The following is an 18,872-nucleotide window of genomic DNA, read 5'->3' on the forward strand; positions in this document are numbered from 1 at the left end:
AGTGTATATGCATACACACCTACTGGTCTCCTTGCTGTTCTATAAACAAGAGACTTCATTTCTCGGGTCCCAACATCCTCATGACTGTAAATATTCTACCTACTCCACTGACTACTGACAACCCTTTAGGTCCCAACTAAAATCTCAACCTTCTACAGGAAGATTACCTCAACTCCTCTTAATCCCAGTGCCTTCCATCTCCTCTATTAATTATTTTCTATTCACTATGCATATACCTTGATTTGTATCAACTTATTTCCATGCCATCTCCCACTTTAGATTGGAAGCTCCTTGAGAGCAAGGACTATCTCTTGCCTCTTTTTGTATCTTCAGCACTTAGCAAAGTACCTGACACATAGAGGTGTTTAATAAATATTTATTGAATGGTTGACACATATACATATATATTATATATAATGGGGGGTGAGATGCTGGTGGCCCAGTGGATGAAGTGCTAGAATTATAGTCCGGAAGAGTAGAGTTCAAATCTGGCATCAGACACTTTACTACCTGTATGATCCTGGGTAAGTCATATAACTTGTTTACCTCAGTTTCCTCAACTGTAAAATGGGAATAAAAATAGCACTCACCTCATTGTTGTGAGAATCAAATGAGGTAGTATTTGTGATAGTGCTTAGCAAAATGTCTGGCACATAATAGGCAGAATATAAATGCTTATCCTTGTCCCTTCCCATGTGTGTGTATCCACTCCACTTTTTAAAATGTAGTGATTCTTTGAACAGTTATTTATTACACTGGAGTAAGTATCCATTGTGCTTTTTTTAATTATAAAGTTATTATAAAAATAATATTTTACTTAATTGCCTTTAGCAGCTTCTTTTTTTTCAGGGCGATGAGGGATAAGTGACTTGCCCAGGGTCACACAGCGCCTTTAGCTTCTTAAAAGGAGACTTAAAGAAATACAAAAATTTCCATGAGTTTCTGAATCACAGAGAAAAAATTTGCTAAATGTTAAATGAATTTTCACAAGATGAGTTTGGAGAGTGGTGTAGAAAGAAAAAATAACATTAAATGATCTCCACTCTAGAACTGGCCTTATCACAAATTCTCCATAGAACTTAAATAATTCAAATTTCCTTTTTGTTATCAATTTATTTAGCTGTAAAATGATTAAGGATACTTTTAGGTACAGCTTTTCATAATTCTGTTCACATAACACCTGTTGAATTTCTATTTTGGGTAATTAAATTTAAGGTAACATAATATGAAAAATAAAAAACCCAATAATAACAAATAATCAGAAGCGATCACCTAAAACAATCTTTTTTTAAAAAAATCTGATACGTTAAAAGTTATCTCATCAATTTTTTTCCATTAAAACTGTAGAATATGAAGACTAAATTGTGTTTCAGGTAACAATTGGTTCTTATCTGGAAATAATTTTCTGGGAGAAAGTGATAACAACTATCAAGTTTTATCAAAATGTCTAGAGTCAATCAGAAGGAGCATGCATGCAGAATGAATCTGGGTCATGACTTGGGTGTTCATCAACTGAATGCCCTTGAATAACTATTCATTATAGTAGCCAAGGCAGTATTTCAAGAAAGGATAGGAGCCTCCACATGCAGAGCAAAAGGTTACAAAAGTTAAAACTGTTTTTTTAGATGTAACAAGATAAGAGAAAGGTGGCCAGGAGTATATGGAATAATTGAATAATGGCCTGTGTTAGTGGGAGGAAGGGAAGAGCTACAAAATTCTTACACAGAAAATTCGTGTAACACTGTGGAATATGGCTTCCTAAGCCTTGTTGCCTATCTTCTACCTCCCCTGCCCTCAAAAGAAGTCTCAATAGAGAGAACCTGAGAGAAGATATTATGGCTGTCTACATTCCTAAACAGGAATATCACAGGGAAAAGTAAAGGAATTTTCTTTGAGAATCTTGGACTCACAGCTATAACTCAGGTGGGATGATTGGGTCTTTGTTTCAGGGCACCAAAATTTAGAAGACACAATAATTTAGCACATGAATCCCTTCAGTAGTGTAGAATCAATTTGATTTAACTTAGTACCTACTTAATCACTGTAATAATACTCATATACTAACCAGTTCATTGGCTTTCAGTAACAAACCCCACTCCATTATAATTAATATAATGAATGACAGTTGCTTAGAGAGTTCAGATGTGAATGCACCAAGGTTATCAGCTAAAGTTCTGCTGGTAGGGTAGTGTTGGGTGCTCAAATTTTGTGTGATTTCTTGGTTCTTCAGAATATAAGCATGAACATGTAAGTGAGTATGCTATAGTACATGATTTTGCTTTGAGGGATTAAGTTGTATTCCATAAATAATCTGAAATTGAACAGGAAGAGGAAAAAATTTAACTAAAATTTGAGAGAGTGGAAATCTGAGATTAGAATAATTTTACACAGAGGGCATCAAAATTCTAGCAGATAGTAAAAGTAAATGGAGGCCTAAAATGTTAGGAAAATCTTAGAAACCTGTTATTTGTCCTGAAACTATCTAAACATGACTGAAATACTGATTAGAATGCAGGGGAAACTTTTAAAAGGCAAATTATGTCTTTAAGAGACCCATACATCCCTGAAAAAAAAGAGAACCTTTTAATAATGGAGTTTTATTTCATAAGCTTCATGATACTGGCATAGATGAGAAAAAAGTTGGTAAAATTTATGACATTGGGGCAACAATCAGGATGATATTTTTCTGTGCCATTTGGTAGATTCCAATCATGATTTTTTTAATATGTTATGTCAGGATAAAGTGATCACTGGGGAAGAGGTATGGAGAAGTAACATAAAAGCTCATAAAAAAAAATCAGGCAGTATAGTACTCATAGCCATGAAACTGTGTGACTCCCCTGTCCTATAGTTCCACAGACACACAAAGGTAGCTTGGGCTTACAGAGAGATTGGTCTCTCTGTCTTTATATCTAAGTGTGGTTCCTGGGTAGATTTATAGGGACTAAAGTGTAGGGGAGCTTTAGGAGTGGTAAATCAATAAGTTATCTGGAATAATCCCTCTTTATTAACTGCAAGTACACTGTGATGAGTAAAGTTTTCCAATCTTATATGCTTGGATTAGATGAATTTTGCCAACTGATAATTTCCTAACCTTATATTCACAACTCTAAATATAACTAAGTTAGTTGTTGAGCAATTAGGAACTTTCCAATATAAAAGTGAGTTAACTGGTAGTCAGTGATGTAGCCATTTCTATAATTGCCAGTCATTTTGATTTTTGTCTTGCTACTGGACTTCAATAACTTTGGAAGAGAGAATGAAGCTAATGATTTTGTGCAACTCCACATCACTTAAACCCAATTAATGCACAAGTCAAAACATCAGCCCAAATGTCATTGGTTGTGTTTGAAAATGAAGGATGAGCAACATAATACATAAAAAGATCTAATTATCTTCTGACTTGCTATGCTTGAGTATTCCCTTGCAGTACTGAAAACTACTGCAGTTAAAGTATGTTGCTTTATAAGGCTGTATACCATGCCTCCCACCGTATTATATTTGCAAAGTACTGAAAACATATACAAAAATGATGCAATAAGTATTTTCTTAGTTATTGAATGATGGATTTATTGTCACTGGATTTTTAAATAAGATAATCCTAAATCTTAGACCTCACTTGGCTTTGAGATTTAAAGAAGGTTTTCTATCTTTCTACTCTATTTGGCTGGCAGTTGGATATCTAAAGGTGTTGATGTTCCTCAGGATATAACCATATCAGAGTATCTTTGCTAGTTATCTCTGTGTGGTTTGGAACAGCAGTTTTCTTACATTCTATTTCTATGTTTCAGTCTCATGAGTAAACAATAAGCTTAATTGAATGTTTTTCATTTTAATCAAAGTAATTAAATGCTAATGATATTTTTTGTGTTATAGCTTTGGGGTTCAGAATTCTTATATTAGATCCCCTAAGGTCATATTCAGTTCTTCCAATCATTTTACATCCATTTCTTCTCAAATTCATTATATCAAACCCATCTTATTTCAAACCTCTTATTTCTTATAAAGTAATGAATTCGTAAGACCTAAGGTATTATTTAAAGAAATAGATTCACTGTGACTGAGTGAACTCCTTCATAATATAGCTATAGATCAACTGTTTTTCTTTTTTTCTTTTAGAATTTCAAAATAGTTTAAAATATCAAGTAACATGACTTCCTCTGTCATCAACATATATTGCTGCTTATCACCTATTATTCTATTATTATTGATGTTGTATTCACTGTAATAAACTTTCTATTCCCCTTCCCATTATCAGTCTGCTCTATCATTTTCACTATCCATCATATGATTAGTTCTCTCCATCATCTTTCTTTGCTTATTTAGGTAAAAAGAAATCTTGATTTGGCCACACATTGGAAATTATGATAGTTTTTAATATATATTTTAAAAAGATAAAAGGGGGACATCTGGGATGTGTGACTAATAAGATGTCAGATTAATTACATTTTCTAAACCATTTTTGTAACTCTCTAAAACTTCAAAAAAGAAGGCTGGGGTAGCTAGGTGGTGCAGTGGATGGAGCACCAGCCCTGGATTCAGGAGGACCTGAGTTCAGGTCCGGCCTCAGACACTTAATACTTACTAACTGTGTGACCCTGGGTAAGTCACTTAACCCCAATTGCCCCGCAAAAAAAAAAAAGCCAGGTACAGAGTGATTTACAATTAAATATGTTGAAGAAGGCAGAGTTATTTTTTTTACAATGTAAGATCCTTTATGAATGAATACTAGAGATGTCTAATAATTAGCACAATCACTGTATCACATTGGACTTCATGTCTACTCAGCAGAAGCACTAGCGAACTGTTACATTTTTATAAAGTCTGATCCTAGAAAAGGAATTCCAATTACTGAAGTGACTGACTTCTTCTAGCCCACAAGAAGCAGCAGATGCTGATTCTGCCCAGCCAAATGAATGAAAATAGGACAGCAGAGAAGAAAAGTGGTCGGTTAAAAATGTGCTACCACTATACTGGTATCAAGCCCTAGTATAGGAACCATACCAGCTGTTGTTATTATAACTGAATATTTCTAAATTCCTCTTCACAACTTACAAAAAGTGACTGATGCTAGCTTTTCTCAGTCACATGAAAGAAAGGAAGAGAGCAAAGGAAGGAATCAATAGAGGGCATGATTGCATTAAATTGTAATCAAAGGATACTGAATCCCAGTACTTTGACCCAGTACTTGACCATAAACATTATTCAGAGCCTAGACTAAGATTGCTAAACCCAATTAATTGAGATGGAAGAAATATTGCAATCCAGTTTGGGGTATTGCTCATTAGCAAAGGGCAATGAGGCAGAAAGTAAATTGTTAGGAAATTGTGTTGTTGTTCTTGATACATCATTTTCAAAGAAGACCAATGACATCATGGAGTGATGCCTTGACTTACGTGTGAATTGGATTTAAGTGAGGCAGAGTAGCACAAAATCGTCAGCCTCACTCTTTCTTCCAGAGGTTCCATGGCAAGACAAAGTCAAGATGACTAGAGATGGTCTGGGATGCAGTGGATGACCTTGGTATCTTTGATGTCTAAACACCCCACAGTGCCTGCTTCAGTGCCTCAATGACAATTGGACAAAATTGTTCTCATCTCTCTATTCTTCCAGAGGAAGTCTTCATATGCTTGAGGTATGCATCCGCCTAACTCACCTATGTGTGTAAGGCCTTTTGGCTACCCTCAGTTTGGTTTAGCCCATAAAAGATGGTTTGCCAGGGTGTGGCTGCTGTGCATCATACAGCTTCTTGGAGCCACAGTTGAGATGTGGGTGACAAGTGTACACCAAAGGGAGGTGAATCATCTTGAAAAGAGCTCAGCAAGCCCTCTTGCGAGAGGTAATAATTCTTACTGAACATCCCATACAAATATCTAGAAATTTTGATTTGGCCACACAAAGGAAATTGTGATGTGTGTGTGTGTGTGTGTGTGTGTGTATTTTAAAAAGATAGAAAAAAAGGAACTTCTGGCTTATGTGACCAATAAGATGGCAATATTATTTTATACAGTATCAGAAATATTAGCAGTATCAATAGAACATGAGCATAAAATTAAAGATATAAGGACATGTAAAGAAGAAACAAAGCTATTCCTATTTCCTGATAACATAATTGTTCACTTAGAAAATGTAGATAATGATTCAATAAACTAACTATGGAAATCAATAACTTTAGTAAAGTAGGAAGATATAAAGGAAATCCACAAAAATCAACAATATCAGGAGTCCATTCAAAAAGGCTACAAAATCCATAAAATATCTGGGATTTAATTCATCAAGATATAATCAAGATCTTTATAGATAAAATTACATAATATCTTTCAAATACACAAGGAAAAGCCTTATTGACACCATAAACATTTAATAAGCACGGACTATTTGTCAGGCACTATGCTATTTACTAGAGATACAAAAAAAAAGCAAAAGACAGTCCCTAACATCAAGGAGCTCATAATTGGGGCGGGAGGTGGGGGGTGGCAGAGCCAAGATAGTAGAAGAAAGGCAGTAACTTCTCCAGTGCTCCCCACATAATCACACCAAAAAACTTCCAAATAATGCCATAAGACAATTCCTGGAGCAGCATAACCCACAAAAGGATGGGGTGAGATTATTTTGCAGCCAAAACCTGCTTAGAAGGATGGCAGAAAAGGTCTGTTGTACCAGGGTGGGAGTGGCACCTAATCCCATGTTCATGCTAACACAGATGCAGCCCCAGGCTGCCTGTGCCAGAGAAAGAGACCTCCAGGGCCTCTAAATCAGTGCAGTGGTGGCTTCTTCTGGAAAAAGGGGGAGATTACAGGGGTCTCTGGTGGTGGTGAGGCAGAACTTGGTTGTTTTACCCATGCTGTGAACCAAGAAGCAATCTTGAGTGGGTGGCTCAGGTGGGGCAGGGGTGCAGGCTCACTGAAGCTAGCAACCACAGTGAAACAATTTTATTTCTGGGTTAAAGAGCAAGTAGACCTGGGATTATTTATAGACCAGAGCACAGGCAAAGTGAGCGGAAAATCTGTCTCTCCTTATATTGTACCACATGGGGCCCCATGAAGCTTGGGACAGTGCACCCTAGAAGCAGTGCCCCACTTTAAGAAGGAGTCAAAGTCAAGAAATAGTCTGGCAAAATGAGAAGACAGAAAAAGATGTGGACCGTAGAAAGTTTCTTTGGTGACAAGAAAGATCAAAATACATCCTCAGAAGAAGATAACAATGTTCCTACATCCAAAGCTTCCAAGAAAAATATGAATGGGTCTCAGGCCATATAAGTGCTCAAAAAGGACTTTGAACATAACATAAGAGAGGTAGAGGAAAAAAATGAGAGTTATGCAGGAAAGTCATGAAAAGAAAAGTCAACAGCTTGAAAATTCAAATTGTAAAGCTCTCTGAAGAAAATGACTACTTAAGAATTAGGATTGAGAGGGGACAGATAGGTGGCATAGTGGATAAAGCACTGGCCTTGGATTTGGGAAGACCTGAGTTCAAATCCATCCTCAGACACTTGACACTTAACTAGCTGTGTGACCCTGGGCAAGTCACTTAACCCGCAGTGCCCTGCCCAAAAAAAAAAAAAAAGAATTAGGATTGAGAAAATGGAAGCTAAAATGATTTTATGAGAAACTAAGACACAATAAAGCAAATTCAAATGAATGAAAAAATAGAGGGCAATGTGAAATATCTCCCTGGAAAAACAGCTGACCTGGAAAATAGATCCAGGAGAGATCATTTGAAAATTATTGGACTACCTGTAAACTATGAACAAAATGAAAGTTTAGACATCATCTTCGAAGAGATTGTCAGGGAAAATTGCCCTGATATTCTAGAAGCAGACAGTAAAATAGACATTGAAAAAATCCACCAATCACCTCCTGAAAGAGATCCCAAAATGAAAACTTTCAGGAATGTTATAGCAAAATTCCAGAGCTCTCAGGTCAAGGAAAAAATACTGCAAGCAGCCAAAAAGAAACAATTCAAGTACTATGGAGCCAATCAGCATAACACAAGATCTGGCAGCTTCTACATTAAGGGACTGGAGAGAATTGAATAGGATATTCCAGAGAGCAAAGGAATTGGGATTATGACCAAAATTGCGTATAATATTTCAGGGGAAAAATAGGACTTCAGTGAAAAAGAGGACTTTCAGGTATTCATGATGAAAAGACCTGAACTGAATAGAAAATTTGACTTTCAAATACAAGACCCTAGAGAAGTATAAAAAGGTAAACAGGAAAAAGAAATCATGAGGGAAGTTAAAAGGTTAGATTGTTTACATTCCTGCATGGGAAGATGATACTTCTAACTCATAAGAACTTTTTGCAGTTTGGGCAGCTGAAAGGAATAAATGTAGACATAGGGCACAAGCAGGAATTTATTATGAAGGGATGATATCTCTAAAGCATTTATTTTTTGTTTATCTTTTTTGTTATGTTGGGGCAGTCAGGGTGGGGTGGCATGTCCAAGGTTAAGCAGCTGGTGAGTGTCTTCTGTCTGAGGCTGGATTTGGGCTTGGGTCCACTGTTTCATATAGCTGCCCCATGATAGCATCTTTAAAATAAAATTAAAGGGTGATAGGATTACACTGGTTGAAAGGGAAAGGGAGAGGTTGAATGGGATAAAATGTCTTACATAAAAGATGAAAGAAGAAGCTTATGGAGTGTAAGAGAAGATGGGGGAGGAGCGGGGCAGTGAATGAGTCTTATTCTCATCAGAATTGGCTCAAAGAGGGAATAATATACACACTCCAGTGGGTATAGTAATGTATCTTGCCCCGTGAGGGAAGTGAGAGGTGAAGGGGATAAGGGGGGGGCAGGGTGAGGTAAAAGAGGACAGATTAGGGGAGGCACGGTAAGAAGCAAAACACTTTTGTGGAGGGAAGGGGCAGAAGAAGATAGAAAATAGAGTAAATATCATGGAGAGCTAATAGGATGGAGGGAAACACTTAGCAATATTAACAGGGAAAAATTGAAGCAGAGGTGAGAACAATGTAAGATGATGATGGTGCTGATTGTGATGATGATGGTACTTTGCTGGCCTATTGTGAAGAAAATTCTTTGTCAGGTATAAGGTAGCTATTATTGTTGTTGCAATAACCAACCTCATGGGTGTTTTGTAAGGAAATCTCCCTTTGAAGTACTATATAAATGTAGTTTACTATAAAAAAAAAAGATGAGCAGGATGTTATCAGAAAAACCTGGAAAGACTTACATGAGCTGATGCAAAGTGAAATGTACTGTATACAAAAATAACAGCGATATTGTAAGATGATCTGCCATGAATGAATTAGTTATTTTCAGCAATGCAATGATCCAAGACAACTCTGAAGGACTTATGAAAAATGCAATCCATCTATAGAGAAAGGACTGATGGTATCTGAATAGAGATGAAAGTATATTTTATTGTTGTTGTTGTTAGTTCCTCTTTCAAAAGTTTTTTGTCTGATATATTTTGCACAACTGCACATGCATAACTTATATTGAATGGCTTGCTTTCTTTTTTTTTAAAGTAAATTTTATTATTTTCCTGTTACATGTAGAGATAGTTTTGTTTGTTTTGCAAGGCAATGGGGGTTAAGTGACTTGCCCAGGGTCACACAGCTAGTGTCAAGTGTCTGAGGTAAGATTTGAACTCAGGTACTCCTGAATCCAGGGCCGGTGCTTTATCCACTGCACCATCTAGCCGCCCCCGAATGGCTTGATTTCTTAAGGGGAGGACAGAGAGGAAGGAAGAGAATTTGGAATGCCAAGTTTTAGAAATCATTGTTACAATTTGTTTTTACACATAAGGTGGGGAAAATTCTAAATAAATAAATTAGTTAATTTTTAAAAAAGGAGCTCATAATCTAATAAGGAAATAAGAAGCAAACACATTTACAAACATGCTATGTACAGGATTAATGGTAAGCAATTAAAAGAGGGAAAACACTAGAATTAAAATGGGTTGGAAAAGGCTTCCTGAAAAGAAGGTGGAATTTTAGTTGGAACTTAAAGGAAGACATGGAAGCCAGGGTTTGGAGATGATCAGAATATTCTAGGTATGGAATGAAGGCCATTGGAGGATCACCAGAGAAAATGTCCAGAGATGAATGCTGAAATGTCTTGCCCATGGAAAAGCAAGGAGGTTAATGCCACTGGATTAAAAAGTATGTATTTAGGATAAAGGTGTCAGAACCTTGGAAAGGTAGGAGGGGGATATGTAATGAAGGATTTTTAATGCTGAGCAGATGATTTTGTATTGGAACTTGGAGGCTATAGAGCAGTATTGGAGTTTATTGTGTGGCAGGGACATAGAATGGCAAGGTGTGACATGTTTCCACTTGGATTTTAGGACAATCAATTTTAGAGGCTGAATGGAAGATGGATTGAAATGGGGAAATAATTGAGGCAGGCTGACCCACATTGTGAGGTGATGAGAGCCTGCACCAGAGCGATGGAAGTGTCAAAGAAAAGAATGGAGTATATTTGAGAGATACTGCCAAGGTGAAATCAACAGGTCTTGGCAGCAAGGTAGATATGGAGGAGTGAGAGATAGTGAGGAGTTAAGTATGTGAGCCTGAGGGTCTGAGATGAGGGTGCTGACCTTGACAGTAATAGACAAGTTAGGAGTGGGGGAGAGAATAAGGGAAAATAAAAATAATTCATCTGTGGATATTTTGAATTTAAGATATCTACTGGATATCCAGTTCAATATATCTGAAATGCAGAAGGAAATATGAGAATGGAGGTGAGCAGAGAGATTAGAAGATAGGTAGAGTTCAAAATTAATTAGTGTATAATTATTATAATCATGACTGAAGCATGCGATTTTTCACTTTCATTTTTTTTTCTTTCGAGGAAGTTTTCTTGTACAAAATGACAAATATGGTAATACTTTGCATAATAATACATGTATAACCCATATGCTTGCTGACTCAAGGAGAGGGTGGGGGAAAAGAGGGATAAAATTTGGAACCCCAAACTATAAATAAAAATGTTTATTACTTAAAAAACTAGCATTTGTATAGAGTCCACTATGAACCAGGCATTGTTTTAAGTACTTTACAAATATTATCTCCTTTGATTCTCACAAACCTGGGAGTTAAGTGCTATTATTATTGGAGTCAATATTCTGATCTATCTTCTATTCAATGAACAAAATTATTTTCTTAAAGTTTAGGTATAAATTGCAACCCCTACTCAATAACTCCTCTGACTCCCTATCACTTCTATGATTAAATAAAAAATTCTTAGTTTAATTTTCAAATCCTTTCATAATGTGAACTTTTTCCAACTTCCCCAGTTTTCTTATAATTAGCATTCCCCTCAAGCACTCTGCAATCCAGTGACAATGGCCTTCTTGCTGTTCCTAGCTCAAGATATTCCATCTCTCAATTGGGCATTTTCACTAGCTTGTCACTAGAACTTTCTCCTTCCTTATCTCTGCTTCTTAATTTTTCTGGTTTCCTTCAAGGCTCCCCTAGAGTCCTACACTTTGTAAGAACCTTTCCTAGTCCTCCTGAATCTTAGTATCTTACTTCTAACATTATGTCCACATTTTCCTGGATATATCTTGTTTGTATATAGTTTTTTATGTTGTCTTCCCTGTTATATTGTGAACTCCTTGAGAGAAGGACGAATTTGGGTGAGGAGGGGAGGAGGCAATGAGGGTTAAGTGACTTGCCCAAAGTCACAGAGCTAGTAAGTGTAAAGTGTCACGTTTGAACTCAGGTCCTCCTGAATCACAGGCTGGTGGTTTAGCCACTGCACCACCTAGCTGCATCAAGAACAATTTTTTTTTTTTGCATTTCTTTGCATACTCAGTGTTTAGTATAGTGCACTTACTGAATGTTTGTTCATTTGACTTAAATTATAAATAAGAAACAATTAACTCAACATCCATAGTTTTCATAAACTGAGATCATGCATTGCTTATGTATGATCTTTTTTAAAAAATTTGACATGAAAGGCTAGATGAACTGAAAAGAAGTTTTTCAGAAATTAGGAATACCCTAACATTTAAAAATATTTAGCAAACAATCTCAGAATGGATAGAGAATTTAAATAGATTTTGTTATTTTTCAAAAGACAATGAGGTTAGATGGGTAGGGAGAAAACTCTTAACCAAATAAGTGATAGAGATGATCACAAAAGATAAAATATGAAATATTGATTACATGAAATTAAAAATCATTTGAAAAAGAAAATTAATCCAATTTGAATAAGAAAAGAATTGTTTAATTGGAAGAGGGGAAAAGCTTTACAGAAATTATCTCTATAAAGATATTTAGATCAATGATTTATAATTATCTAACACAAAAAATGAACCGAAAGCCATTCTCTAATGAATATTTTTAGAACACCTCAAGCATTAAGTATTCTGATTTTCTTATTAAACTTTACCAGTTTGTGGATATAAGATTAAACCTTATAAATGCCTTGATTTTCATTTCTCCTATTAGTCATTTGGATCAATCTTTCATATTAGTATTAATAGTTTATCATTCTTTTAAGTATAATTTATGTAGATTTTTTAGTATTCAGATATACCCATATGTATATATACACATATGAAATATGTGATATAGATGCATATATGTATACCCAAAGACTCACATGCAAGCATGTGTGTGTGTGTGTGTGTGTGTGTGTGTGTGTGTGTGTGTGTGTGTGTGTGTGTGTGTGTACACACACACAAAAGAGCCTAGCAAAGTGGTATTTGCCTACCATTCCATAAAGAGAACTCCAAGGAGCACTAGGTGGATAAATCACCAGCCCTGGATTCAGGAGGACCTGAGTTCAAATCTGGCTTCAGATATGACACATACTAGCTGTGTGACCCTGAGGACGTCACTTAACCCTTATCGCCCTGAGAGAGAGAGAGAGAGAGAGAGAGAGAGAGAGAGAGAGAGAGAGAGAGAGCGAACTCTAAGACAGTTGGTTCAAAGTAATGGCAAACAACAGCTATGCACAATGGTTTTAAGTACCATCCCAGTCTCTGCTCCTTTAAGTGTACCTGCAGGAAGTAGATAAAAACATAAAGAAGCTGAAAATCTGATTTAGTGTTTTAAGCTTGCCCATAAAAAAAAAAAGGATAAAAGAGAACTACGTAAAATCGTATTTCCGTGGAACAAGAGCATTGCAGGTGGCTGGTGTCTCTGCTTTCCTCTTCATTTCTTTATGTGCTTTTGATTTCTAGGGCTAGGTATGTCGGTGAGGATGTCTTTCTCTTGGTCTATCCTATGTTCTATCTTAAAGTCTTGGGCACAGAGAACTGTCAAGAGTATGGAAATAGTCATTCTTTCTCACAGTCAGGTTCACTCATCTTAATCACTTTTTGAAGTCTTCCATGAGCCCCTCAAATTGAGATGCTGCAGATTTAATATGGCCTAGCAGCAGCTGAGAAATATGCATATTAAGGTATTATTCCTTTAACATTCAGTTTTGTTAGTGATAATATGGACCATTTCTATCAAGCTGGCATACTGAGATTTAAACCTTGAAGTGATTTTAATTATGAAACACCTTGTAGTTTTGAATACCTTGAAAACGATAAATTTGATTTTAAAAGAAAACATTTTAATCCAGGGAGGACTTTCAATATGTTTACTTTTGTCCTTATGGTACTAGAAGTCTGTTTTCAACTTCAAAATTAGTATTTACAATGAATTTTGAATGAGTACTGTGCTTTAGACGTATTTGGAATAATTTGTTCTTGAAATAAAGTTATCTCCAAAAATGCCAATGGGGAGACATTTGTTTTCTTAATGATCCCTGCAGGTACCATGTTCTGAATGTTTATAAGTATGAATTATTTAAAGATTGCATTGCAGGGTGATGGAATCTTCTATAAAGAGAATAGCAATAAGCCTGCATTCAGCATAAGTAGATAAGCTCTTTTATCCATACTGAGTACTGGTCAATATTCTTTTCTTTCAAAGAGATTAACTTCATTTCTCAGGTTGCCAGTTAAAAAATCAATTATGAAAAACTTAAGACTATGGTATCAAACTACCATCAGATGTTGTATCTGTGTCATTATATACTATAATCAGTACAACACGGGGTCCTTGAGGGCCTACTATGAGCTTGGCATGGGAAGCAATAAATAGATAATTGACAGCAAATTGTTGTGGCCTGACATTAAACTCAGGAAGCTTTACAAGCATCTAATAAAGTAACTGAATTTTGAAGAATACTTGATGAGGCCCAAACAAGCAACTCTGACTTGGTTTTACAACCACATCAAAAGGATAGCAGATGTATCTTCTGATATGACTTTGGGCAAATCAATTTATCTTTCTGGTTCTCAGTTCATGAGGGAACTTGATTAGATGATCTCTTAAGTAGCCTTCCTGCCCTAAATTTATGATCCAACTGTGATCTGGATTTGTAAACACATTTATGTTCAAAATATGTCTTCCTATTTATTATTTATCCTACTTAGTTCCCTCAGTGAAAAGCTATGTAGGGATATGTAAAATCTTTTGATTTTACATTCTAGAATATGATAAAACTTTCCACTTCTTTTGGGACCTGTTCTTAGATGTTGGTATGTAAAAGTCGTAATCTTTTAGTATCATTAATATTTAAATTTATGGTAACTAATTAGCATTATTTTAATTCATTTGGAGTAATGTGAGGTATTGGATTGAGTTGGTCTTCAAGTCTGGAAGCCCTGAGTTCAATTTCTGCTTCTGAGACATGTTGGGTAGTAACCTTGAGAAAGTATGTAACTTTCCATGTTCTAGGAAACTCTCAAACATGACTTGCAGAGAAGATGCTAGTTTGCATTGTTAAAAGGAATGTCCACATATCAGGAGGTCCCTATACTAAATGAAGATAGATTAAGTCCTTTCCATAAATGTAAAAATGCAAGGAGACCTAGTATTATATACTTTATGCACCCTCACACTAGAAGATGGTTATTATTCCATGTCAACCTGGGGTAAAAGAAACTTGTTTTACATATTCAATAAGTGGAGAAGGAAATTGTACAGAGAAAGTTGAGGCAGATGAATAGATAATCAGACATTTACCCCTAGGCATATGCACAAAAGTATTATACTTTTTATTCTCCTTGTTAGGTATGTAGATTTCTATTTCAGCAGAAGTATGAAAATACTGAACTATGGGTAGCCCTGGATTCTCCAAAAGCTGCAGTTTAAGATCAAGAAGAAACTATCTAGCAAAAAATACTTAAAATTTTGGCATGCCAGGAAAATGAAAACCAAATAAAATGAAATTAAACTCCTGAATATCTTCTTACTTTCTCTTTTTACTATATATAATGTCTTTCGTGTTATTCTGAGATGATGGAAAAGAGCCTTAATTAGGCATAATCTCAGACTACTATCCTGCTAGAAGTCAGCTCCTAATCTTAATTGAATAAGCTACCTACCTTCAAAATAGCTTTTTAGTTCATTCTGTTCTAACTTTCTCTAAGTCCAACCTCAGAACAATTAGCAAATTATACTTTTAGTTATATTGATCAGCTCAACTTCATAAACATGATCAGCAGAGATTAGAACAGAAAAAATCTAAATAAAAATATTTTATCTGGAAAAAAAGTTTTTTAAAGGAGGGGGAGGGGTGTGCTGGGAAGGATTAAGGAAGTATATATGTATTTATATACACACAAATATATATGTTACACATGAGTTATTTAGATCTTATTTATATAATTATATTTAAACAAATTTGTCATATATATTATTTCTATAAATTGATATGTATATATTATTTATAAAACAATTATTTAAAGATTTAAAATACTAAGTTATATGTATTAGAATATATCTAGGTATATCTAAATGTAATAATGTAGAAAATTCGCATTATATATGTCATATATGTGTGCATACATATATTATATCTAGGTTTCATATACATAAAATATAATTATATATCCCAAATAAAATCATATTAAAATGATTTTTAAAAAAGAATAAATACAGAGTAAATTGAATATTCAGGGACCCACTTTCTAAGTTTAAAACAATATTAAAAAGGAAACAGACCCAGAAAACTATGCAAGGTCAAGATATAATTCCCAGACAAAAACTAGACAATATATACAATACTGTATCCCAACAGGTATTCCTTCCCCCTCTTTTCATCTCTACTGCCATCAGCCTTCCATAGTAAATTAAAACAGTCCTTGAAGAAAATTCCTAATTGCACTATAGTGGTCTTTGGGGCACATAGCTAATTTCTTTATTTAGAAAAGAAATACATTTTCAAGGCCAAACAGCCTGAAAGAAAGAAAAAAAAGATACGCTGGAATAAAGATCTCTTGTTTTGGGGGGTTTAGTTTTTATCTCTGTTTTTGTATCTCTCCTCCCTCCCCTTCTCTCTCTCTCTCTCTGACTCATATTCATTTATTGATATCTACAGATATATATATATGTTTTTATGTATATATGTGTGTGTGTGTGTGTGAGTGTGTGTGAGTGTGTATGTATTCCTACCACAGAAAAGTAAGGGGCAGCAATATCTATGTATTCTGCAATTTGAAAAATATTTTTTAATAAATGTATACACATTTTTTTCCTCACTCTTGTTTTAGTTTTGGGAAGACTCTCTTTTCCATCCTTTCTTCCCATCCTTTCTTTTTCTCCTTTGTTTGGAGAAGAACTGATTGAATCTGAATACCTTTCTTTAGGAAGTCTGAGATGCTCAGAAAACCTTTCTTATCAACACAATGAGGAACTTCAATACATCTCTAGCAAGATTGTTACAATGAGACCATGAGAAAAAAAATGCATTTACTACTTATTCTTATCTCCCTAGAAGTACTTTCACTGCAGGCTGTAGATTCTACTTTTGGTACCAGTATGATGTATTTTATTATTTTTTTTAATTAAGTGATTATGTTTATTTCTTATTGCACAATTATCTTCTAATAGGATTTATCAATTCCATAGAACCATTTTCCAATTGTAATAAAGGGAAAAAAACACTTAAGCAAAACCAACTACCTTAACAGCCAAATCTATCTATGTTTGCAACATTCAGTACCCATAACTACTCCTGGCACTTTTCAACCAAGAAGAAAGAGGAGTATTTCATCTCTGTCCCATGGAACTAATGTTTCTCATTGTAGTTTCCTACCACAAAAATGCTTCCATGAATATTTTATAATATATGATACCTTTCCCTTTGTCTTTGGTAGGATAAGTCTCTAGTAATTGAATACATGGGTAAACAGTTATAAACATTTTAATGATTTTTCCTCTATAATTCCAAATGGTTAAGAAACATTTCAAGAATGCTTAGATTAAGTCAGTTTCATCAAAAGTGTATTAAGAGGCCTGATTTAGCAAAACCTCTCCAGCATTGAATGTCATATATGTGTATACTCATTTCCAGTTTGTAGGCTGTGAAGTTAAATGTCAAAGATTTTAACACGAACATTTCCATATTTTTAGCAAGTACCTGGCACAATGAACTGAGTACTAGCTTAGAATCAGCAGGACACTTATGAGGTATATGGCCCTGGGCAAGTCACTCTGTTTGCCTCAATTTTCTTAATTGTAAAATGGAGAAAATAACAGCACCTAAGTCACAGAGTTTTGTGGGGATAAAATGAGAATACTTTTTTTTTTAATTAGTTAATTTTTTTTTAGTTTTCAACATTTGTTTAGACAAGATTTCCAATTTCAAATCTTTCTCCCTCCCTCCCCTCCCTCCCCCCTCACCCAGACAGCAGGCAATCTGACATAGGCTATACATATATAATAACACCAAACATATTTCTGCATTAGTCATGCTATAAAAGAAGAATCAGAACAAAAAGGAAAAACCTCAAAAAAGAAAAACAACAGCACCAAAAACAAAAGAAATAGTATGGTTCACTCAGCATCTATATTCCACAATTCCTTTTTTTTCCTGGATTTCAAGAGCCTTTTCCATCATGAGTCCTCTGGAACTTTCTTGTAACACAATGTGGGTTGATCAACTGCGATAGACTAGATTCTTCTCACCAATCCAACTGGTACAAGAGCATACTTTTAAAGTACATAGTATAATGCCTGACAAATGGTAGGCAATAGAGAAATAATTATTCCCTTCCCCTTTCTTTCCCCTTTATTCTCACCCTTCTCTTTTACTAATTTGGATCATGTTTTCAAATGATTCTTTATAGTTCACAAACAGTTTGCCATACCATGAACATACACACATGCACACATTCACTTTCAAAATCATTCCGTTCTATATCTACTACTCTGCCTGGTTTCAACTCCAAAGAATAAGATGTCCCCATGTGGGTATCTCCTCTTCTCTCCCTGAACTTTTCTGTTCTCTTTGTATATTGTATCCCCTCATTAGATTGTAAGCTACTTGAGGGCAGTGACTCTTTTTATTAATTGTATCCCCATTGCTTAGCACTATTCTTGGCACATAGAAGGTACTAAATAAATGTGTGTGTGTTTCCCCCATTGGATTAGATGGGGAATTATCTCTTTGCAAATATCCTTGTCTCTCCCATTGAGAAGGCAAGAAACACTATACATATTGTACATATAAAGTTAGGCAAAACATTTTGACATAAGTCATGTTGGAGGGTGAGGGGGAAGCAAGAAAAATGAATAAAGAAAACATGTTTCAAACTTCACTCAGAGTTCATCAGTTCTCTCTGTGAAGGTGAATAGCATTTACCATCATGAATCCTTTGGAATTGTTGTGGAACAGTGTATTGATCAGAGTAGTTGTCTTTCATAGTTGATTATCATTATAATATTGCTGTTAGTGTATACGATGTTCTCTTAGTTATGTTGACTTAACGTTGCATCAGGTTTTCCCATGTTTGTTTATTTTAATGAAACCATTCTCTTCATAGTTTCTTACAGCAAAATAGTATTCCTTTACACTCATATACCATAATTAGTTCAGTTATTTGCCAACTGA

This window comes from Dromiciops gliroides, chromosome 6 (assembly GCF_019393635.1).
Source record: "Dromiciops gliroides isolate mDroGli1 chromosome 6, mDroGli1.pri, whole genome shotgun sequence".
In the NCBI taxonomy this organism is placed as follows: Eukaryota; Metazoa; Chordata; class Mammalia; order Microbiotheria; family Microbiotheriidae; genus Dromiciops; species Dromiciops gliroides.